We start from the raw sequence: 24,697 nt of genomic DNA on the forward strand, positions 1-24,697 counted from the left end.
GGAGGCAGATGCTCTGACCTGTAGGTTAGCTTGCTGCTGGGTCCACTGATCGGGACTGAGTGAGACAGGGCCAGACATGCCCTGGAGCCCTCCCGCGGTCCCTCCCTGGCTGGCCAACCTCCTGTGTCTCTCCCTGGCCCTGATCGTGCACCGGTGGGATCTCTCAGCCTGGCCTGCACCCTCTTGCAATCCAGGATCCCTCAGGGGATGTCAGAGAGCTGGTTTCAGCCCCATCTCACAGGCCAGGCCGAGGGACTCCACTGGTGCACGGATTTATGCACCGGGCCTCTAGTATCTACATATTAAGTGATTGCTAGTAAAATAAAGCTATTGCAAAGCATAATGTAAAATGTCTCAAGAAACACACACACACACACACACACGCACACACACACATACACACAAATGTATTTAGATTTAGTTAGATATAAAAGACACAAACCAAAGAATTTGAGTTTTCCTTTCCTTTCTTGCCAAATCCCACTTCAGATTCAGGTGAACTAACATGTACTCCATGCCTGCTATGGATTTGGCTCTAAGTCAAACAACTGTATAGACACTTTACCAAGGTGGCCACAGAGGCCAAAGAAATTGACTGGTGAAGGCAAGAAAATAAGTGGAAGAGACAGGATTTGAAACCAGGAACTTTATAAGGTTTGGTGATGCAATCTCTTAATTTCCTTATCTTTAAGTAAATTGATATTAGTATCTATTCCATTGACATTACTGAGGAGTTTGAAGGATTAAGTGATAGTTAATAAATGCGCCCAAAGCACTTAGAACTGTGCCTGACATGATAAATAACTAGAAGCTGTTAATTTATTTTTATACCCCCCATGTAATAAATTTATTATTTTCTATGCAGAGCTCCATTAGTAATTTACAAACGACTAGGAGAGTGTGTGCATGAGGCTTAGTGTAAGCCTGTTCATCTTCCTTTAATTTTATGAAGTATTTCAGTCTCTATCCTGAACCCAAATCCTCCTTGGACTAGGTTTGACATTATGTTTTCATTTGAGCTTTGGATGCTTAATCGTATTACTTCCTGTTTTCCTAAAACTGGAGTGAATAAGCTACTTACAAGAGCATAAGCCGAATCTGTTCAAAGCTGTTTAGCTGTATTTACTCTGTTCTTTGGTGGATATTGCTTTGTAAAAATTTCAGGGGAATTACCAAGTCCACAAAGATGGTCCCGGTCAGTACACAATTTTGCTGGGCCACCGTACTCACTGCCACTCAACTTGACTTGTCTTCTCTGAATGTCAGTCAAACACACACAGACACAGACACAGGGGGGCAGCCATCAGTTTGTTATTCCAGCGTAGTGCTTTGTCATTATTTTTGTTAATACTTGCAAGGAGAGAAACGTGCAAAATTGTCCCCATTTTATAGATAAGATGCCTTATGGCAGTGGTTCTCAACCTTCCTAATGCCATGACCCTTTAATACAGTTCCTCATGTTGTGGTGACCCCCAATTTCATTGTTACAAATTGAACATAATTAAAGCATAGTGATTAATCACACAAAAAATATGTAATTATATATGTGTTTTTCGATGGTCTTAGGCGACCCCTGTGAAAGGGTTCTTGGACCCCCCAAAGGGGTTGCGACCCACAGGTTGAGATCCGCTGCCTTATGGAAAGGAGTTAAATTATTTGTGCAAAAGCACAGAGCTGGTTAGTGAAAGAGAATGGATTGAAATCCAGATCTGGTTGTGTGAAAAGTTCATCGTCTGGCCAGTGCTCACACTGCCCCATGCTTCAACAGGCTCCAATGCGGCCCGAGTGCTCCGGAGCCTCACAGAGTGCAAGCATGTGCTACCTGCTCTCAAAGAGAGCCTTTGGCGTGGTCCAGGTGGTGTTACCTTGCTAAGCTCCAGGCTCAGGGTAAACATCTGGGAATCACACAGTGCTGGAGGTGAAGTGCGATGGTGGGCTGTGCCCAAGGAATGCGCAGTGTCCTGGAAAGCTGTGCTGAAGGCCTGGGCCTTCCCTGCGGGATTTCTCAGCCATCCAACACACAAGGCCCAAGTTCTTCATTACAAAGGCCTTACCGCCAGTGGAGTGCTCTCTGTTTCCAAAGAAACCACACTAATGTTAGCTCTGTGTCTTGCGATTGCTCATTCAGTAAGCCATTGTTCATTAGACTCCCGGGAGTTTGCAACCCTGGAACAATGGTTTCTCTGCTGATCAGATCTCATTTGTCATTTTGCAGACAGGCGAGTTGATTTGCTTATAATACAGCCAAAATAATTAGCTGTTTACCTGGCAGGTTGGCCATGATTATGTATGACTAATGCCCATAAATGAATAAATTCAGGCTTTGTTGAAAGAAAAGGACTGGGCCTCTAGGCTTGGCTTTGATCATTGATTTTTTTTCCGGGGCCTGACAGTCTTAAACTAAACACATCTATCTATGCTGATGGGGCTCTGGCCTGTTTTCTCTGGCGGTGCCTTGGCAGAATCAGACAAACAAGGATTTGATTCCTCTGCCGTCTGTAACTGTGATTTGGGGCAAGTTTCTCAAACTCTATGAAAGCCAATTTCCTAATGTCTAAAATGGATCTGATGCCGATTATTTCATGGGCAGTTCTGATGGCCACATGAAACAATGCGTACAAAATAAATATCAGCCCTGGAGGGTGTGGCTCAGTTGCCTGAGCACTGAAAGGTTGCCAGTTTGATTCCGGGTCAGGGCACCAGCCAGGGTTTTGGGCTCCATCCCAAAGAGGGGGCATACAGGACGCAGCCCATCAATGTTTCACTCTCACATCAATGTCTGTCTGTCTGTCTCTTTCTCTCTCTCTCTCCCCACCCTTCCTCTCTCTCTTAAAATCAATAAGAATATTTTTTTAAAAATAACATTATTAGTTTCTCAAGTAATCTCCATACCTTCCACATTTCAATTGCAAGCACTTGAACATGAGCATTCATGTTTCAGACTCATTTATCTATAGCATGTGAATGATATTTATATGGCTCCTGAAGATTAAATAGATATGTTGGCAGTATCTAACACACAGTAAGTACTTGCTTATTGTCATTTGAACAGGTTTATATAGTACTTGGGGGGAAATCAACCAACGATTCATGCTGATGCTGACAATGATAATAGCAGGGTTGATGATAAAATATTCCCTTGGTTTGTCCGTGAACTTTTCCACAGACTGTTTCAGGAAATGTTACGTAACTGCTCTTTCCTCCCCGCCACGTTAAAATTATCCCGCTGAAGTAACCGCAGGACGGTTTTCATATTTTCTCTCCTCAGATCTGTTTGAATGCTAATCCAAACTTCCTCCTTTCAAGAGAACTGGGGTTGTAATTCCTCATCTCTGACTGGTGGGTAGTACAGCTGATTCTTAATATCCATAATTGCCTTGTTTTCTGCTCTGCTGCAAATGCAGAAATGTCTTGTGCTCATCTCCTAACAAGATTTTTTAAAAAATTGAATGCAGTGTTCAACAGCACTGTCGATTTCATTCCCAGTCTCCGCAAATGCCCATAATCATCATTATCCTACTTTAACAAAGAAGGAGACTGTTTATAAAGTTCCTACTATGTGCCCAGCCCTTTGTCAGGGTCTCTGTGAATGTGCTTGCATTACTCCTTCAACAGGCCTGAGATATGCACAGCATCACCCCCTCTATTGATTATATTCCTATGTCAACTTCTCGGACTCTAAGTTCACCCCAGTGACTGCCGGCGCCGCTCCCTCTCTCAAGGTGATTTGACAGGGAAGAGAGAATGTAATCACGCCTAGGACATCTGAAAAGAACCGAATCGCACTTTGTATGCCAGGACACGGACGATTGTCTGTTCAACACTGACAGAGGAACATTCTACCTAAACTAAATCACAAGTCACCGCCCCTCCCCACTGTGTCATCCAGTGTGAGAAAGACAGACTACAACCTGCCACTCCAGCACCAAGGTGGATGTCACAGAAGGGCGTGTGGATCGTCACACTTTCCCTACTGAGACTTCCAAATAGGTGCTTGTCAGCCCCGAAGCCTGACCACTTTCATTCAGGTGAATGAGAGTCAGTGGGAAGCACTGTAATGATTTAAAATGGGACTTGCATGCCCGGCTGGTGTGGCTCAGCAGTTGAGCACTGACCTATGAACCAGGAGGTCACGGTTCCATTCCAGGCCAGGGCTTGACCTTCAGTAGGGAGCATGCAGGAGGCAGCCGATTAATGGTTCTCTCTCATCATCAATGTTTCTATTTCTCTCTTCCCCTCCTTTCTTCTCTCAGAAACCAATAAAAATATATTTAAAAAAATAAATAAATAAAATAAAGTGTAACTTGCAGAATCCAGGAACCTGAATATGAATTTGGTCTTTGCCTTTTACTCTATAATGTCATCTTGGGCAAGTTACTTCACAAATGTGTGCCCTCACTTCCACATCTGAAAAATACAGGAAATTCTAATCATTTGGCCTGGGATTAGCATGGAGTGCACAAAACACACAGGTGCACAGCATCACACACGGAGTGTTTCTTATCCATAATAGTTGAGTAGGCCCATGTTATTTTTCAAAAGTAAACTCTATTTTGACTTCTCTGCCCCTTGTCACTGAACATGACTTACGACTCTCTTTCCAATGGCCTTTCTCTCTTGTTAAAATGGAGGCAATGTACAGGATAGTTCATAACTGAACATCGTATTATTTCTTTTAAGATCACTTTTATTCAATGTATTGGGTGACATTGGTTAATAAAAGTATATAGGTTTGGGGTGTACAATTCTCTAACATTTCTAAATGTCAGTCAGTGATATTCTCTCAGGAGAAAAGATCCTTCCAAATACTCCCAAAAGAACATTATTTGAAAGCAAAAACAAGGGGAAGATGAATTCAGAGTTTTGAGTTGAAATTTCTGATGATTAAAACGTGTCTTCTCTCTTTATGTAGCTCGGGGTGAGCTTTGCACACAGCCAGGCTTTCATGTGAGCAGGAGACCTCTCTCCCCGATTAGCTGTGGGGCACGAGGTTCACACACTCTTTTTTTAAATCCTCACCAGAGGACATGTTTTTTATTGATTTTGAGAGGGAGAGGGAGAGGGGGAGAGAGGGAGAGAGGGAGAGAGGGAGAGGGAGGGAGGGAGGGAGAGAGAGAGAGACATCTATGTGAGAGAGAAACATTGATTGATTGGTTGCCTCCAGCACACACCCTGACTAGGATTGAACCTACAACCTACTTATGTGCCCTGACCGGAAACTGAACTTGCAACATTTTGGTATATGGGACAATGTTCCAACCAACTGAGCCAGTGGCCAGGGCTCACACACGTTTTAATTTTTATTTTTAAGAAGAGGTTATCTGAGCATTTATGAAAACATGCAGATATATTTGAAGCATTTGTACAGCTTCACTGAAGACAACTTTTGACATGGACTGTATTTTCACTTGATCCTGCATAGTTATTGGGGTGCATTTACTGAACTCTAACAGATGAGTTGGGTGGAGGGTCATGCCTGTCTCAAAGTCTGCGGTGGGTGACAAGTCCCCATCATGGCAGGGACTCTAAATAATTGCTAAATGAAAAAGTAGCATTTTGTCCTCTTAAGAAGGAGAAATGATGTAATTGTTATTTTTTAAAAAGTCTTTATTGTTGAAAGTATTATATGGGTTCTCTTTTTCCCCCCATTAACCTCTTCCAGCCTGCTCCTAACCTCCCTCCCCCTTCCAGCCCTCACCGCCCCATTATCTGTGTCCATGGGTCTTGCATATATGCCTACAAACTCATTCGTTGATATCTTCCTACACACCCTCCCCTGCCTTCCCTCTGAGGTTCAACAGTCTGTTCATGCTTCTATGACTCTGGGTCTATTTTTGATCATCAGTTTCCCATTTTTGAAATTTCAGTATCATAAAATATAACACAAAAATAGAGTAAAAAGGACAATGTCATGTGAGACACATGTCATGCCTTACAGATTATTTGTGCAGGTCCAAATAATTAAATGGAAACCACTGTAAGGCATCAACAGTAGGTCTCATTTAAAAAAAATCCGAAATTGAAATGAGTCTTACTATCATGCGTCACTTTAATATGGCTATATTTTAAGTGGTTATAAAATCAATGGTGTATCTTATAATAAAAGCTTCCTTAGGTTTTAGTAAAATGTCACTGAAATCAGTAAATGCTTATTATTTTGGCTGTCTAAAATATAAATAAAATCAATTGCTTTTCTGTAAAGAGCAGTAATTTGTCAGATGATAAAAACAAAAAAGTTAAATCTCATTTTCAGTACTGACGACAAAGTACTTTTACAGTAAGCATAACACAAAACATTTGCGATCTGTATTTGTGAGTAAAACATATAAAAGAAGGCTGCATAAGCCCTCGCCTGTTTGGCTCAGTGGATAGAGTGTTGGCTTGTGGCCTGAATGGTACCAGGTTCAAGTCCAGTCAAGGGCAAATGCCCCGGTTGTGGGCTTGATCCCCAGTGGGAGGCATGCAAGAGGCAGCCGATCAATGATTCTCTCTCATCATTGATGTTTCTATCTCTCCCTCTCCCTTCCACTCTGAAATCAATAAAAATATATTTAAAAGAAAGTTGCATAAAACAGAAATGATCTGTTTCTGAATGAGAAAACTGAACAATATAGAGACTGCATTTCCAGGTTAGTTTTGAGATAGTGATGTGATTTGCTAAAATGTTTTTTTAAAATTTTGTTTTATTGCTTAAAGTATTACAAAGAGTATTACATATGTCTCCTTTTTTTACCACCCCCCCCTTGCTAAAATGTTTTGATTTATTTTTTTCTTCTTTTTTTTTTAAATATATTTTATTGATTTTTTACAGAGAGGAAGGGAGAGGGATAGAGAGTTAGAAACATCGATGAGACAGAAACATCGACCAGCCGTCTCCTGCACACCTCCTACTGGGGATGTGCCCGCAACCAAGGTACATGCCCTTGACCGGAATCGAACCTGGGACCTTTCAGTCCACAGGCCGACGCTCTATCCACTGAGCCAAACCGGTTTGGCTTGATTTATTTTTTTCATTCATAAAATATTGTTGGGCACTTAATAGGTGCTATATTCTACGCTGAGAGTTGGGCAATGGGAGAAATCCAGGCGGGTCCTCATAGAGCTTAAAATCTGCAATTCTTAATATAAGATTTATTAAATAAATGCGCACATATAATTTTCAAATACTCGTACATTTAACTAAATGACAACCAAAAATACAAGCAGTTTGTTCCCCCGGGAGATTCAACAGGTATATCTATAAAATGTTATTTTGATAAAAATCTCTAGCAGAAAGTCTTGGCTGGTAGCAATCAAAACTAGTGCTATGTTTCCCCTTCAACACACACAAGAATCCTGATCAAAAGAACAGAAGTCCCAGGAAAATATCTGATAACATGTATGGAACAATATAAGGTGGAGTAGGATTTGAGAGTAATGATGAAGAGTATAATCATTGAACAAATGATGCAGAAAAAACTGGTTAGCTAAGGAGGAATAAAAATTAATTTACACTCACAGCTTACAGCGTATGCCTAAACAATAATTGAATTTGTTAAGTACATGTACATGTGTGCATGTGTATATAATAAAAGAACTAGTCAGATTTTATGAAGCATAATAACTCCCTAAGCTTTAAATCACAGGAAAAATCAGGAATGGAGAGATGAATTCAGTGCTGTAAAAATATTAAATATGATAAAAATTAAAAATACAAAGTGATAAAAAACGTTGACACCAAATATAACTGACATAATATGACTTTTATATCTGACGGGGGTCTAACTTACACAACCTGATGAAGAAAAAGAATTATATCTCCAATAGGAATAGAAATAGAAAGGAATGGTAAAATTCACATGGGAGGAAATACATTTAGTTTTAATAGATCTGTTTTGTTCAGATTCTCATAGAAACCCTATATAATAAAAGCCTAATATGATGTGTCCCACCATTCCTTCGACTGTTCAACAAGTCTCTATGACGTGCACTGACCACCAGGGGTCAGACACTCTGACTGGTAGGTTAGCTTGCTGCTGGGGTCTGGAAGAGGACTGGGCAAGACAGGCCGGACACTCCCTGGAGCCCTCCCGCAGTCCCTCCCCGACTGGCCAACCTCCTGCGGTTCCTCCCTGGCTGGCAGGGCCCAATTACCAGATTGGGACTGGGCGAGATGGGCTGGACACACCTTGGAGCCCTCTCCAGCCCCAATCATGCACCAGTGGGGTCCCTTGGCCTGGTCTGTGCCCTCTCCCAATCCGGGACCCCTCAGCGAATGTTGGAGAGCCAGTTTCAGCCCTATCCCCGAAGGCCAGGCCAAGGGACTCTACCAGTACATGAATCTGTGCACCAGGCCTCTAGTGTATAATACAGCAATTAAATGCATAATCTATATCTATCTATATTAATAAAAACAAGGACACCATTACTGTGAAATATCTATACTTAAAATGCACTGGTTTCCATGTAATTGAAAAGACATTTGATAAGACCCATCAACCATTATCCTATTTTACCTGACCTATGGCTTACATTCTCTTTTTAAATTTTTTTGTAACTATGTTTTCATTGATTTTTCGAGAAAAAGAAAGGGAGAGGGAAAGAGAGAGAAACATCCATGAGAAAGAAACATCATTGATCAGCTGCCTTTTTCATGCCCCCCTCTGCAGATCGAGCCCACAAACCAGGCATGTGCCATGACTGGAAACCAGTGACCTCTCGGTTCATGGGTTGACACTCAAGCCCTGAGCCACACCAGCTGGGCTGGCTTACATTCTTAAGGCGCTGTTAACTCTGCTTCCAAAATAAATCATGGATCTGACCAACTCTCTCCAGTTCTACTTCCACTGTCTTAGGTGAAGCCACTTCAACTCCTGTTAAGAAGACCACTGTAGCATCCTCTCTGACCCCCACTTTGACCCTTCCTTATTCTGCGTCCTGAAGACAGTGGGATCCTTATAAACACAAACTGCACTGTTATTCCTCTGAGAGGCGGGACCCACTGGCTTCTTATTATATCTAGAATAATCTCCACACCCTTGAGCATGGCCCAGAGCTGCAGCCCTCACGTGTCTTTAGCCACATTGTGTGCCACGCCTGCTCCCTCACAATGCCCTGGCCACTCTGTCCTCGTTCTAATCTCCTTTCAAAGTCCTCTTCCCTCACATGCTGCTCCCCCTGCCAGAAATGCCATTCTCTCCTTCCTCCCCAGACCGGCTTCTCCTCACCTTGAGATCTTGTCATACCTCTCCTCGCCTCTGCAAGGACTTCTCCAACACCTTGCCTATAGCAAACAACTACTCCCCACTCCCACCCATCACCATTCCTTTTCTTCTCTACTATGTACTATGTATTATTTTGTGATAATTCATTTGCTCTTTTTTTCTTGTCAATCCTTTCACTAATTTCCAAATTTCATGAGTGCAGAATCTGCTTGGTTATCTATTCTTAGAATCATGCACAGTGGTATGTCCACAGCTAATTAGCATATGATAACTATTTGGAAAATGAATGGATGAAGTAAATCTCTCTGCCCTCAGTACGATCATCTTTCCCCCACCACACCAGCTTTCCATCCAGAGTAATCTTTTCAATGTGACCATGTTCTGTCTTATTTTAAGCATGTGGGCGGTTGCTGATTGCATTCATGATGAAGTGCAAACTCTTCTATAGGTTTATTAGTCTCCTATGGCTGCTGCAACAAAGTACATGACCAGCTGAAAATATTCACAATGTATTTTAGGCCAAAAAATTGAAATTATTCCCACATTAATATATGACTATGCAAAATTTTCATGGTTATAGAGAGGGCTCAAATGCAATATGTAAAGATAGAAATTGTTCACATGCCAAAGTGAGGAAATTAGAGGGATAATATTGTGGGGCTTTTCCCTTCCTGTTCCTTTTAGTGTTGTCTAAATGTTATTTGCATAATAGGAGCATTTGGGGGCAAAACCCTCATGAGATGAAGATTCACCATTTCCAGCTTCATAAAAATCCAAACAGAAGCTCTTATATGTTTCTTGGCCATTAGACTTGGAAATTGGCTTTGACATGATGATGATGATGATGATGATGATGATGATGATTTGTGAGAGAAAAGAGCACCAATAAATAATTTAGATGGTCTTAGTTTTGGAGGACCTTGTCCAAGTTCACTTACATTACCGAGTCCTCAATTTCATCTTTTTTATGACACAGAAACTTGGGGGAGGAAATTGTTTTCTATTTTTTCTTCACAGAATCTCATGGACATAGCTCTTCTTCCATAGATAACTCTTTACTCTCAGATTTGTTTACTGTCTTAAGGGCTACACTGGCAGGTGAATTTTTGCAGAATGCTTTCCAATTCTCTGTGCATTTTAGCTTTATCTGGAGAGCTTTATTTTATTTTATTTTAGTCCTCACCAAGGATACCTTTTACCACTGATTTTTAGAGAGAGTGGAAGAGACAGAAAGAGAGAAACATTGATGTAAGACAGGCCTCCCGCAGGAGTCCCAATCAGGGACACTGGGGATCAAACCTGCAACCCAGATAATTACCCTTGACTAGCAATCAAGCCCGCAAAGCTCCAGTGTACACGCCGATGCTCCACCATCAGCCAGGGCTACCTAGAGAGCTTTGAGAAATGCTGATGCCCAGCCCCTTCCCACTCCCAGGTGTTCTGATATAATCAGCTAGGGCAGTGGTTCTCAACCTTCTGGCCCTTTAAATACAGTTCCTCATGTTGTGACCCAACCATAAAATTATTTTCGTTGCTACTTCATAACTGTAATGTTGCTACTGTTATGAATCGTAATGTAAATATCTGATATGCAGGATGGTCTTAGGCGACCCCTGTGAAAGGGTCCTTTGACCGCCAAAGGGGTCGCAACCCACAGGTTGAGAACCGCTGAGCTAGGGGATGAGACAGGAGTCTGTATCTTAAAGCTCCCTGGCAGTCAGGGATGAAGGCAGGACCCGACAGCTGAGCCACACCTATCCCGCAGACTTCTCGAGGGGTTAAGAGGTATGTCCAGGTCTGTGCTTGCTTGGATGAAACGTGCCAGCGTTGAAGAGGAATGTTCCTGGCATGGTTGTCAAGAGTCTGCATTTTGGGGGCAGACTCTGAGTCATATTTCAGGTCTCAGTTATCATCTACTACCTGTAAGGTAAAGGTCTCCTCGCACCTCACCTAAGTCAGTCCCCAGTTCTCTCGTCTATAGCATCCTCCTGGTCACAAAGCCCAGTGTTCTGTAAGGAGGACCAGCCACAGCCCAGGAGTCCACAGGGTGAGGAAACCCAGGACTCTCTCCTCTTCAGAGTTGAAATAATTTAGCGTGGCCCTGCAATCTCCACCAACCTGTTTGTTTTCTCCATGAATTACAATTTGTAAACAGCAGAGGGTCTAATTAATTCAAGTTACAAATACAGAAGAGAAAACACGTTGGAGATAGGAACGTTGCTGCTAATTGAAGAGGAATATTTTTCCCCTTCTTCATAGCTTTTAGGTGTTTTCTCAGTTTTTTCCTACGGAGTACATGTTACTTTAACAAACAACAAAATAAGCAGAAAACATAAAAATAGTATGTTTTCCTTCAAGGGAAAAAAATGATTTTGGTTTCAAAGCAACTGTGAAGGTTGCCTTGGGGGAGCCTCTGCTCGCACCCTCTCCCTCAAGTTCAAAAGCCAACATCAACAGCCTAACACTCCTAAATATTTGCACTTTGTAACTTTACTGCTTTCACCCAATAAACTCTGTTTCTATAATTCCTTGGTTCTGCAGAATTTAAAGCATGTTTCTCTCTTTTAGCCAAAACCAGGTCAATTTTATTGGCTCTTAAAAGTAGGTAGTTAGTTGGTTAGCAAGGCCATGAAATGGTATCAAGTGACTCCAAGTTCGTGGAAATCACTTTAAATAGATTCCACGTTTATGGAAAGACTGAACCTCAACCATGCTGACTGCAGCAGAAAGTGGAAATTAAGCCTTCCCTGCGGATAGCCGACTGTTTCATATAATTTTTAATGACGAAACATCCTGAAATTAGGCGGAGTGCAGCTCTTCTGACCACAGAAGGAAATATAAAATGGAAGCCCTTGAAAGAATGAAGAATGAAAATGCATGAGGAAAGATGAGAAGCAAAGCAGCGCGTCTCAAATCCTAAGATGATAAAAGTGTGTCCTCCGGGAACCCATTTTCAAAAGTATCCTCTACAGTCACACCCTTCCCCAGCCAGCAGTGGTGTTTGCAGAGACGCCCCGATTACATGACTTGGTTACAGATTCAGCCCTGCGTCTGATGCGCCCGCTCCACTCCGCGCCCTTTCTTCTGCCTCTCTGCCCTTGCAGTGGTGGAGAAAGGGCAGCTTCACAGAATTGCAAATACATTCTCTTGGGCAGGAAAACAGGAGGGACGCATGTGCAAAGTGATAAATGTTCCAGGCAGGGAGGTTTGCTGCTTTCTCGTTTGGCTTGGGTGACACAGTGGTTGACAACTGAGAGAGAGAGAGAGAGAGAGAGAGAGAGAGAGAGAGAGAGAGAGAGGGAGAGAGAGAAAGAGAGAGGTGGGTTTAGTTTTTGCAGTTTCATCGGCATTCATTTACATCCCCAAAGTCTGATAAGTATATCATTTGTAGTACACAGGTGAGGCCAGAATTCGCTTGGGTTCTTTCGGATCATGCCTGACCTTTCTAGCAACGGATGGAAGAAGCCCACCCCTTTTAGAGAAGAAGAAACAAGCCAGGGTCCTGACTTGTTTGCAAAGCAAGCGACCTGGATGTCCAGTGTCCTAACTCCTAAATGAGTGCCCTTGCCATAAACTGTGCTTCTGAACCATCTATAGGCAGAGGAGTCACCTGGGGTCTTGTTGAAATGCTGATTCTTGGGGAGCCGGTCTGCAGTTAGGCCTGGGATTCTGTTATTTCTTTTTTTAAAAAATATATATTTTATTGATTTTTTACAGAGAGGAAGAGAGAGGGATAGAGAGAAACATCGATGAGAGAGACACATCGATCAGCTGCTTCCTGCACACCTCCTACTGGGGATGTGCCCACAACCAAGGTACATGCACTTGACCGGAATCGAACCTGGGACCTTTCAGTCTGCAGGCCGATGCTCTATCCATTGAGCCAAACCGGTTAGGGCGGATTCTGTTATTTCTATTGGGCTTCAGGGTGGCTGAGCCAACCACTTCACTCCCAGAGGCTAAGTATTAAGTCACAGCAGCCGAACAGAGCTTGTTACTTACTCTTCCTTTGGCCTGAGTGACGATGGAGTGAACAGGTTTTTGCCAGGATAATTTTTTCTTTCTCCTGGTGTGAGGGTCTCAAGAAGGTAAGGAGACAGTGAGGCGGTAGGAGAAAGGTAAGGTCTTTAAAGTACTTAGCATGTGCCGAGTGTTGTGCGAGGTGCTGTGGCTGACGTCAGTCACCCATCCCACCATTCAGTTCTCACTAAAGCGATGTATTGATTTCACTCTTCTATCCACTGTGAACTGTCCACTGTGAGGGATTAGGGGGCTTCCCCAAGGTAACCCACCTAGAATCCTACCTGTGGTTCACATGACAGCAGAGTCACAGTGGCATCTTAGAACGCGTTTATTGTTTAATGGATTTCAATGTTTCCAAGGCGGGAGGTGTGTGCAGCTTATAGCAGCCGCTTTACGGGTGGCTACTGGTCCCCGCACGGGAGCTGTCAGCTTGCAGGCTGTGTGGAGAGCTCGCAGTGCTGCCCTAAGGTGCAATTTCAGGCAGACACTAAAATAATTCTTACTTTCATCCCTCCTATGTGGAAAATGAAAATCTTTTAAAAGCTGGAGCCCAAAGAAATGTAAATACAGCTCATTCAGCCCTGACATTTTAAAAGAGGTCACCCCCACCAGCAGTACCAGCCCTTGGCGGTTATCAGGTTTTCTGTCACTCATGTTGATTAGGGTTGATAAGCAGTGCAGAGCACTGGGGGCAGGCGAGAGGACACAGAGAGACAGCCGACTTGAAAAGGACCATTTTCTCAGAGTAGAAAAGCCCATTCTCCCTCTATACCTTTGTGTCCAAAGAGGAAACACTGTCCTTTCAGGGTCAGAGCAAGCACTGGCAAAGCTGTGCTAGAATGTGGACTGGGGACAGTTCCCCAGCTCGGAGCCTGCTGGGTGGAAGAGCAGCCACCAGGACCATCTGTCTACCACCATGACCCCCATTCTAGTCTCCCAGATTGGCCTCAAATGGGCTTTGCAGTTAGTGCAAAAGGCGGCTGGGATGCATGGAAGCTTCTGTGGGAAAAAGGACATGCATTTGTCAGTGAAGTCTCCTCTATTCTTACCTGTTCCCTGTCCTATCCCAGCAGGATCCTTACACCAATTCCTACCCATTCCCTGTCCTATCCCAGTATAATCCTCATACCAATTCCTACCCACTCTCTATCCTAAGCCAGTATGATCCTCATCCCAATTCCTACCCACTCTCTATCCTATCCCAGTATGATCCTCATCCCAATTCCTACCCACTCTCTATCCTATCCCAGTGTGATCCTGACACCAATTCCGATCCATTCCCTATCCTATCCCAGTATGATCCTGACACCAATTCCTATCCACCCCCTGCCTTATCCCAGTATGGTCCTCATACCAATTCCTACCCCCTCTCTGTCCCATCCCAGTATAATTCTAACACAAATTCCAATGTGTGGTGCTTTCCCCCCAACAACAAGTAGTTCTCAGGCACCAGTGGGGTGTCCTACAATTCAACCCAAGTCTGACACTATGCACCTGGAGATGGAGTCTGATCCCACAGGTTAAGGGCTCAGCCCTGCATGACTAAGTTTCCAACCAGCTAGTCAGAGGGTTGGCTTTCCTGGCAACTAGACCCCATTTTTAGGGAGGGTCCAGAAGTCACCTCATTATAACAAATGATATCTCTGTTGCGTTCATGGATTAGGAAATGCTGAGGGTTTTAGGAGCTCTGTGCAGGGAATGGAGGTGAAGGTCAAATATACATTTCTTATAATAAATCCAGCATTGCACCCCCATTAGCGACACCCCTGCCTGATAGAACAGTGTGGTTGTTTCAGGCCCAGCATCCTGCTGCCTCCATATCCATGACGGGGCAAGGGTGTCTCATAAGCCCAGGGCCCTGTGTGAGTGGGGCCCGTCCTATCTACTTCCGGTTGAGTAATCACTGCTCTCTTTCCTCCCTGCTCTCCCTCTACAACCAGAGCATTTCTGTTAAGTATTTAGGAATAGACTTTGGATGCAAGAAACTAAAATGAAAAGGAAAACAGTCAACAGGGAAAATATAGTAAAATTTATAAAAGTAGCTCAATAAATCATAAAAGTAATTAACTTTCCTTTTTGTTTCCTTGTTCTCTCCTAAGAAGCAACCTTATGAAAAAGGTGGAGGCATTAGACACAAACAGGTTGAGATTCAATGCCCCAAAATGGAACTTGGGCAGAAGGCAGCTACTACAAAATAAGACTAATAAAACGCACCCTGTCAGGTTGGCATAAGGGTTGTATCAAAAGTTCTAATGCTGCACTGTATCATAGGGCCCCATAAATTGGATCTCCATTGCCTAGGATGTATTTAATCAAACCAGAGGAATGATATATCCCAGAGATAACAGTATTTATACCTACCACATTCAAGAGGCTTGAAAGGAACCTTTACACCAGTTTGAAATAATCTTCAAACTATAACACACTAAAATGAGATTAACCCTCAAACTGATACCCATTAATTCTAATGGCTGAAAGAGAGAAAAAAAGAAAAGAAAAACGATCCTCATATAGAATTCATAGTTAAATTAATTTTTGAGATGTTTCTTTTAAGTAAAAAACTTCCACTCCATTACATAAAATATAGACAGCATTTTCCAGTCATTGCTATGTTATGATAAGTAGAGAATGTGATCATGTTTGCACCATACTCTGAATTAAATGTATGAGGTTGCTTGCAATTGGAAGCAATGGACTTGAGGGCCCACACAGCCCCATGTCCCATCTGACAGCCCCTAATGCTGCCAGACTCAAATCTTTTAGCCTATTTGCAGCTCAGTCAGCAATACCAGAGGCCAGGGCTTGGGAATATAAATTGGAATAAATAATATATTAATCAATATATCCATTGATTCATTTAATAACCAACCATAAGTGTCCCCTGATCTCCTTATTCATTATATGGGAAGGAATAAGACCCACTTCCTGCTTGTGAGGGTCTCACGGTCTAGAATAGTAGTCTCCAACAGAAATTTACAAATGAGAGCCATGTATGTAATTTTAAAATTTCCGGGAAGGTATAAAGAAACAGATGATATTAATTCTAACATATTTTAATTAACCCAATATATCCAAGATAGTATCACTTCAACATATAATAAGAGTCATTATGATAATTTGCATCCTGCTTTTTTGTACTAAGACTTTGAAATCCATTATCCACAGCCCAGTTTGGGCTAGCCATAGGTCTAATGCTCAGTTGCCATGTGTAAGTGACTAGTGACCTTATTAAACAGTTCAGGTCTAGAAGATCAGACAAGCCTATAAATAGAGAAGAGCAATAGAAAGGTGGATGGAGCTGAGTGAGGAAATGAAGAAAAAAAAAGTCAAACTCACTTTTGAAGAGCACTCAGAAGCAAACTATGCAGACTTCTATCGGCTGTGATTCTGAAGAGTAGGCCCACGTTCCTTATTCATTTATATGTGAAAATGGTGATCCAATTCTTTCTTGTAATTGCCCTAGAAATCATGCAAAAAAAAAATCATTTTGAGTATGATGTAACACCCCATGTTTATTTTCTCTTTTTTTGCCATTTATAGATTGCCAAGTGCATTTTAATAAGTCCATACATATTAAAATAAAGCATTTTCATCAAGGAGACTTCTGTGCCTATCATTTGTCCACCCTCTAATCAGTTAGTGGGATGTGGCAGCTGCCATGTGTGTGACCTGGATCCAATAGTGTAAAATAAGGCAACAAAGATATGAGTCTTGGTGGGAAAGAGAAAGGGGGAGAGGGAGAGGGAGGGAGAGAGAGAGAGAGAGAGAGAGGGAGGAAGAAATGTACTTTGAGAAGATCTTCCATTTTAATAAATATAATGGAGATGGCTTTAAAACCATTGAGGCCCAAATTCCAGAGTTATTTACCTTTCCAATGATTTGGGGCTGTTGCCTTGACTGGGAAACAGTGACTTACTCGTGGTCTTTAAGAAATGACACCCTTGCCCTAGCTCAGCGGTTCTCAACCTATGGGTCGCCTATGATCATCCTGCATATCAGATACTTACATTACGATTCATAACAGTAGCAAAATTACAGTTATGAAGTAGCAACGAAAATAATTTTATGGTTGGGGGTCACAACATGAGGAACTGTATTTAAAGGGCCAGAAGGTTGAGAACCACTGGCTCGCTGGTTTGGCTCAGTGGATAGAGCGTTGGCCTGCAGACCAAAGGGTCCCAGGTTCGATTCTGGTCAAGGGCACATGCCCGGGGTTGCATGCTCAATCCCCAGTAGGGGGCGTGCAGGAGGCAGCCAATCAATGATTCACTCTCATCACTGATGTTTCTATCTCTCTCTTCCTCTGTCTTTCTCTCTGAAATCAATAAAAAAATAAAAAAAATAAAAGAAAGGACACCCTCAAAAACCAGACTTGGCAGTAAAATGAAGTGTAATAGATTAAGTAGCTCAAAGAAAGGGGAGAAATGTACCAGTAATTCAATAGTACTAAAGAGATATGCAAAATTCATGGGTTTCTTATGCCTGGCATTTTAGGATAAGACTGTTCCTTATGTTAAAATTAGACTCTTTTGCAGGGTTATTGAATATCTGCAGCATTGAAGTTGGCTTTGGAAATGTAATTGAAGGTGTAAATTAAGGTGACCGCAACTAGGATGCAATACCTACAAGGAAACTGAGCTATAATATATGAGCCATTTTCGGGAAATGGGAGACAATTGGGAACTATTGAAAATGGACCAACAAAAGCAGAAATGAGAAATAAACCGAGAGCAGGACAAAAGCCTAAGCACCTAATTTAAAACAGAAATGGTTTTCTATGGTTTATGATGAGTGACAAACAGAGTCCACTGTGTCACCATAAAAATATATCTTTAACTCAGAAAATATGAGTCTCACTGTCAGCTTATTGTAGTGATTTAAGTTCATAGCCTTTCTCCTTGAAGGAGTTACAAGGCTGAAGTTACCAATCATTCTAAATGATGTGTGTTGGAAATTATGAACTGTGACTAAGAGACATTAGTTTTTGGTGCAACTTAATCATGAATTTACCTATTTTAAGTTATTGTTTAGTTACATATTTCTTAGAGCAGCTAGAGTACTGGAGTATTCATAGCTAAAAAGCATCATTAAACCGGCATGAAACTTCTGAGAAAAAACCCATAACACTGGAAAGAAAGCCCAGCTGTGGAATTCCGCCTTCTCTGGCTCCAAGTCAACTTTGTCATAATGAAGTCGTTCACAGGACTCAGCAAGGAGCCAGGAGGGTCTACTGAGAAACCTCGTGGTGTTACAGGAGGAAATCTCTGATTCACCTAGAAGACTAATGAGCACGAAAATCATAGGAAATTCTGAGATAAGCTTCCTCAGATACATTAAAATGGCAGATGGGATGTTGACTCTATTAGCTTATGAAGATAAAGCAAAGAAAGCAAGCAAGCAAGAAAGAGAAATAAAGAAAACAGGAGAGTAAAATGGCCATTCACAGCCCTTCCATAGGAAGTCTGCTCCCTGAGCCTGGGCAGCAGAATCTCCAGTCCCAAGGTCATCCTATATAATCCTAAAGAGGTAATATGCAAATTAACCCTCACACCCTCACAAGGTGGCTGCCTACGACCAGGCTGGCAGGGGGGTTAGTGAGGGACAACCAAACGACTGAATACGCAGACTGCGTGGGGCAACCAGGCCGGCAGAGGGGTTAGTGAGAGACAACCAAATGACTGAACAGCAGGCTGTGCGGGGTGACCAGGCCGGCGGGGGGGCCATGAGGGGTGACCAGGCCGGCAGGGGGGGCAGTTGGGGGCGACCAGCCTGGCGGGGGGATTGCAATTGGAGGCGACCAGGCCAGGAGGGGGGCAGTTGGGGGCAATTAGGCTGGCAGGGCGGGCAGTGAGGGACGACAGGCCGGTGGGGGGTGGCAGTTGGGGATGACCAGGCAGGCAGGCAGGTGAGCGATTAGGAGCCAGTGGTCCAGGATTGTGAAAGGGATGTCCGACTGCCTATTTAGGTCTGATCCCCAGGATTTGGCCTAAACTGGCAGTCAGACATCTCCCAAGGGGTCCCGGATTGGAGAGGGTGCAGACTGGGCTGAGGAGACCCCCCCCCCCTGCACGAATTTCATGCACCGGGCCTCTAGTTATCTTATAAATGCCCAGGAAAGCAGAGAATCACAAATCACTGATTGTCAAACAGAGTTAAACAAAGTGTAGGAGCCACAATGTTTTAAATGAGAGGCACAACTGAGATCCATCACACTGGAGATGGGGAACAAACACAAAAATCATTCCTGTCTCCCGGAAATTTCTCACAGAGAGATAGAGGGGTGGAGACCAGGAGCCAACATTTCTGAGTGCAGCCCTGTTATTCAAGTTGTGGTCCATGGGCTTCGTGGAGGGGCCTGCCTCACCCGGGAGCTAGTTAAACATGCTGAATCACAGGTCCTCCTCCTTAGAACCACAGTCCCTTTCTGCAAGAATTCAAGTGATTATTAAGTACCTGGAAGATTGGTTGAGAAGCAAAGCTTCGTATCACTTTTGTCATTTAACAGTTCTACTGGTTGTTACTCGCACTTCAGAGACAGGAAAAATAGAAGTTCTAGTAACTGTCCAAAGTTGCCCTGCTAGCCAAATGTAGAAATAAAATGCCAACAAAAATTATTCAAGCTCCTTTAAAAACATAAATAAGTTTTTTTGCTTTGCAGTGTGTGTGTGTATATATATATATATATATATATATATATATATATATGATACATATTTTTATATTTATCAGTAAACTACAACAAACCACAAAACATTCTTGAGATTGTGTTTCATTTGTTCTCATTTGCCTAAGAGTTGCTTAATAAAGGGTTGATAGATTAAAAGTTTAATTGTGGAAAACCTGTTCTGTGTCCAGTGGTCTATAAAATATATCCCAGTGTCCTAAAGTGCAGGATAGACAAATGGTTCAAAATCTAAAATCAAAGTGAGGATAACAGTTTGAACAAAATATTGCCTTCAAAATTAGTAAAAATCACCAAAATCATTTCTGTTTTTAGAGATGTGGAAAAAAAATAATAGTAATTTTCCAAAGTAATCTCAGTTTACAATTGGAGGAGGGAATGTCAAGGGGATGTTGGGGGGAGGATTATGAATAAAATCCCCCCAAAGTTTCTAATCTCTCATTTTAGGCCAGAACTTTATTTGTTGATGTTCCTAACACAGCATGATTACTGAGAGCTAAACAAATGTATATTCCCATTGTAGGCTATCAGAACATAAGCTATCAAATCAATCACCTCTCCTCTCTCCCCACCACCCATCTTGCTGAAAATTCTAGCACATATCATAGAAGCTTGAGTTGATGGTAATAACACGATTTGCGAATGGAGCTCTTGAAGAACCACAACGTGCTGGTGTGGTAGATTCAAGACGGGTGTAGACGTCTCCTCCCTCCTCCCTTTATGAGGTGAGGTCTAGTTTCTCTCTCCTTGAGTTTGAGATGACCTTATGCTTGACCAGTAGCAAGTGATGTTCTTGGGCTTGGAGACGCTAGGTTATACGAACTCTTGCAGATTACAACAGGGCCTTTTGGAACTCTCTGAGAGCCCTGAGTTGCCAAGTAAGAAGGTTGACGGTCTAATATTGCCTGCTGGAGATGCTGTGGTTGATAATCCCAGTTGAGCCCAGTCTTCTTGTCACCCCTCCCTCATTCCACCCAAAGCACCAGACACATGACGGAAGGCAGTATATTGGACCCCACAGTCCATTCGCTAAGTGACCTTTGCCATTGCTACCTCGTTTCAATTCCTGATCCACAAAGAAATGAAATACAATCATAGAGCTGCCGTTTTGAGCCAGTTAGTCTGGGAGTTGTTTTTATGCAGCAGTAGATATCCAGAACAGCTGGTGCAACCCCATCTATTCAAGAGAAAGCTCTTACTCGCCATCCAGTTTCATCACTATGTTCATAGCAAAAGTCAAATAAATTCATGAAGGAATAGATCTGCTTTACAAACATGTCAGAAAATTTCAGAAACCTGTGAATTGATTATGCAGTAAACAATGAGTCAAGAATCCCAACCTTTGTTCATTGCCAAGTGTGCATTGAAAAGCCAGAGAGCAGGGCCCTCCCTCCCCAAAAATGGAGCAAAGAAAGATTCTAGTCAAGAAGCTCCGAGGTGAAGCATATGATTTAAAGGCTCCTACAATTGTCTAGATGCAAAGAGCACCTTGAGTGTTCCAAAGCAATTACTGCAAAGATAACTGCAGATGAAATGAGGCAGCATGTTGGATTTATCTTCCTGTACAGTTCTCCACATAGTAAAATGTCTCCCATTTGTCTCTGCCCCTTTGACATTAGATTGATCAGTTAACTAGCTCGAGCAGCAAAAGATCAACCAGCTGACAAATTGTTCCCCTTGACTTCAAAGCACACCAAGGCCTTAATTTTAGGCCTAATGATTTTAAATCACCCTTCTTGTTACAACAAAATGCATGATGCGACTTAATCAAATCTCTAAGCAGTTTGTAAAACATGGTTTGTTTGTGTATGTCAGAAGCATTAGGGTAATGAATGGATGTGGAGCGGATGGGGTCACAGTGTCGGCTACATGGACCACGTGTAGGATTGTATTGAATTACATAGACATCCCTGTTAACGAAGAGACAACATAAATGGACTCAGCTATAAATTAAGCAGACCTCATTAGCCTGCCTTTCTGGGGAAAATGAGTTCCTTCTTGTGGATGAGAGGGATATAAGAACTCGAGAGCTCATGTAATATGAGAAATTAGAACCTTCTACCTGGTAAAAGCAAAGCACCCAATGATTCAAATGTGATTCACCCACAGATTTTTGGCTCATCTTCAAGGAACTGAGTATTAATTATCATAATAATATTATTTGTAGTCAACAATTAGTAATGTTATTGTGGTTATAATAATTATTATTAACATCAGCAATCATAGCTTCTATTTAAGTTAGGTTTCTTAAAATAATAGGGAACACAGACAACTCTGAGAATATAATAAAGGTTAGGGACTTTCTCCCCCCCAAAAAATAGGTTTACATGCAGGAAACACTCACAGTATCAAAGGGTCTATGCATGCCTGGTGTTCATTTAGCAACCCCCAAACTCCTACCAGGAGGGTTTTGGTTTCCAGGTTAAGAGTTTCAGGATGGTGGATACACTGAGCCTTTAATATATATATATATATTCATTAATTAACACAACAAATCCACAAGTTGATTTTGCTACCCTCATTTTAGTGCTGGGAAACTGATTGTTCAGGGGTACATCAGTAAATGTGGGTTTGAATGTCATGTTACGTCTGTGTCCAAAGGTTTATGGAATACTGCCAATTAATTTGAGGCAGGCATCTTTCTTTGAATATCTTCATTGTAGGAATTCTAACCCTTCCTCAAGTTGAAATTGAAGAATGGACAGAGATGGGTAATGGACCCTTTCCTAATTCCCATGAAACTAGAAAATAGCAACATGTTTCAATCAGCTGTATATCTATGTATATATTATTATACATGTATATTTATCCTATATAATAAAAACCTAATATGCAAATAGACCGAATGGCAGAACAACCAGTTGGCAGGGGGCGGGGCCAGCGAGCAGGCTGCGCCAGGCCAGCCAAGGCAGGTGTCAGGGGGCAGAGGGAGGGGATGGCGATCGGGGGGCAGTGGAGACTGGTGGTGGCAGAGGGGCGATCAGGGGTAAACATACGTTTTTCTTTATTCTTTTTTTTAGCATGTATAAATCTATACATTGGTCAGTCTCATGATGAATCGACTCTCTGTACCAAGCATGTCAAACTTGCGGCTCATGGGCCGCATGTGGCCCACAAGGAATATTTTTGCAGCCAAGCCAACATAACAGTATGTAAGAAACGTTTCAATAAAAATTTTGTAACTTAATTTCTACAATATCCTGTTACACATAATTATTAATAATGAATGACTGATTACTATAATCGTGTTGCATTCATTTCCCTTACATGCTTTATGTGCAGGCACACCATTTCTCTCCACTGATACTAGCAGTGAATATTTTAGCAGCCGATTGCCACGTCATTAGTCTTGTACTAACTTGTTTGGTGTGCGCAACAGGAAATATTTTGCTTTTGGAGAACAAGAAAAATAGGTTTATTCGCATTACACTTATTAATTTGTGCAGTTATTCAGTATCTGGTAAGTTAATGTTCAAAAAATATTAATTTTTATTAAAATGTTCTACTATTTTATGTTAATGATTACTCATTTGTTTTAGCCCTTTGTATTCAGCATGTCTCTATCGAAATAAACCTACGTTTCTATGAAAATTGAAGCTTTTGTTTTTTTGCGGCCCACATAAACTTAAACCTTGTTTATTTGGACTGTGTTAGCCATTGAGTTTGACATTCTTGGTCTGTACTGTGGACTTTGTTGAGAGAGTGATATGATGTATATCCTTTTGTTTTTTTAGAGTACATTTGTTTTGTATAAGCTTTTTCCTAAAACTAATTTTGTTATTATTACTATAACAATTATTAATATTTATGGGAAATAGTAAAATGCTTCAGAATAAAAATCAGTTAAGTACTAAAAGTCATTATATGAATGCCATATACTGGAGCACCACTCTTAAGAGTATGTTACTATAATCATTTATAGTAAAGTGTGTTAGTCTATAATCATTTATATATATATATAGCTACAAACAATGGTTTGTTATAAGCAAATATAAATGAAGTAAACATATATCCTGCAACATTTGAGATTATGTATGTGCAACAATTTCCCATATTTATTCACAAAGAGTTGTTCCATTTTCTACTGGCTGAATATAATTCCATTATATACATTGCGATCATTTATTTAGCCCCTGTGGATGAATACCTTTAAATAATTTTCCTAGAATGTTAAGATTCAATAAAATTCTTCAGTAAACATTTTTGTATGAATACCTTTGTATACTTAAGCGAATGAATGCAGGGTACCGATTTCTAAACGCGGCTGGGTCAAAAATGCATGCATTTAAAATGTTGACAGAAATTGCTAAAATGCCTTGCAAAATGGTTGCACCAATTTTCATTTCATCTAACCACATAGAGCAGTGTCCATTTCCCCAGTTGTTCAAAATAGAGCATTGACAATTTCTTTTTCTACATAGTGATATTAGTAAATTATGGCATCTTAATGATTTCTAGTGTTTCTTCACATAAATTGTTAATGCATCACCCATCCCCCTGACCTCTTAATAATTGTCAAATATCTCTATTTCTATTTTCAAATCATTGTTTTAGGACAATGCATTACTTCTGGGCACCGGCTATATTTTCTGACTGTAAATTACACAGGAAGAATTACCCTTTTGGATCTTACAATTTCCATATCACTCTCTCTCGTCTCCCATTTATTTATGCTGTCGCTTGCTAATATATTCATTTATATTCCATCCATTTCCAAGGCTGATTTGAAGTGGCATATGATAAAACAGCAGGCATAAAGAAAAACAGCATTGAAGTGGGAGGAAATATA

The sequence above is a fragment of the Myotis yumanensis genome, unplaced genomic scaffold (assembly GCF_028538775.1).
Source record: "Myotis yumanensis isolate MYYU_CA2020_CCGP unplaced genomic scaffold, mMyoYum1.0.hap1 SCAF_18, whole genome shotgun sequence".
NCBI classification, from domain to species: domain Eukaryota; kingdom Metazoa; phylum Chordata; class Mammalia; order Chiroptera; family Vespertilionidae; genus Myotis; species Myotis yumanensis.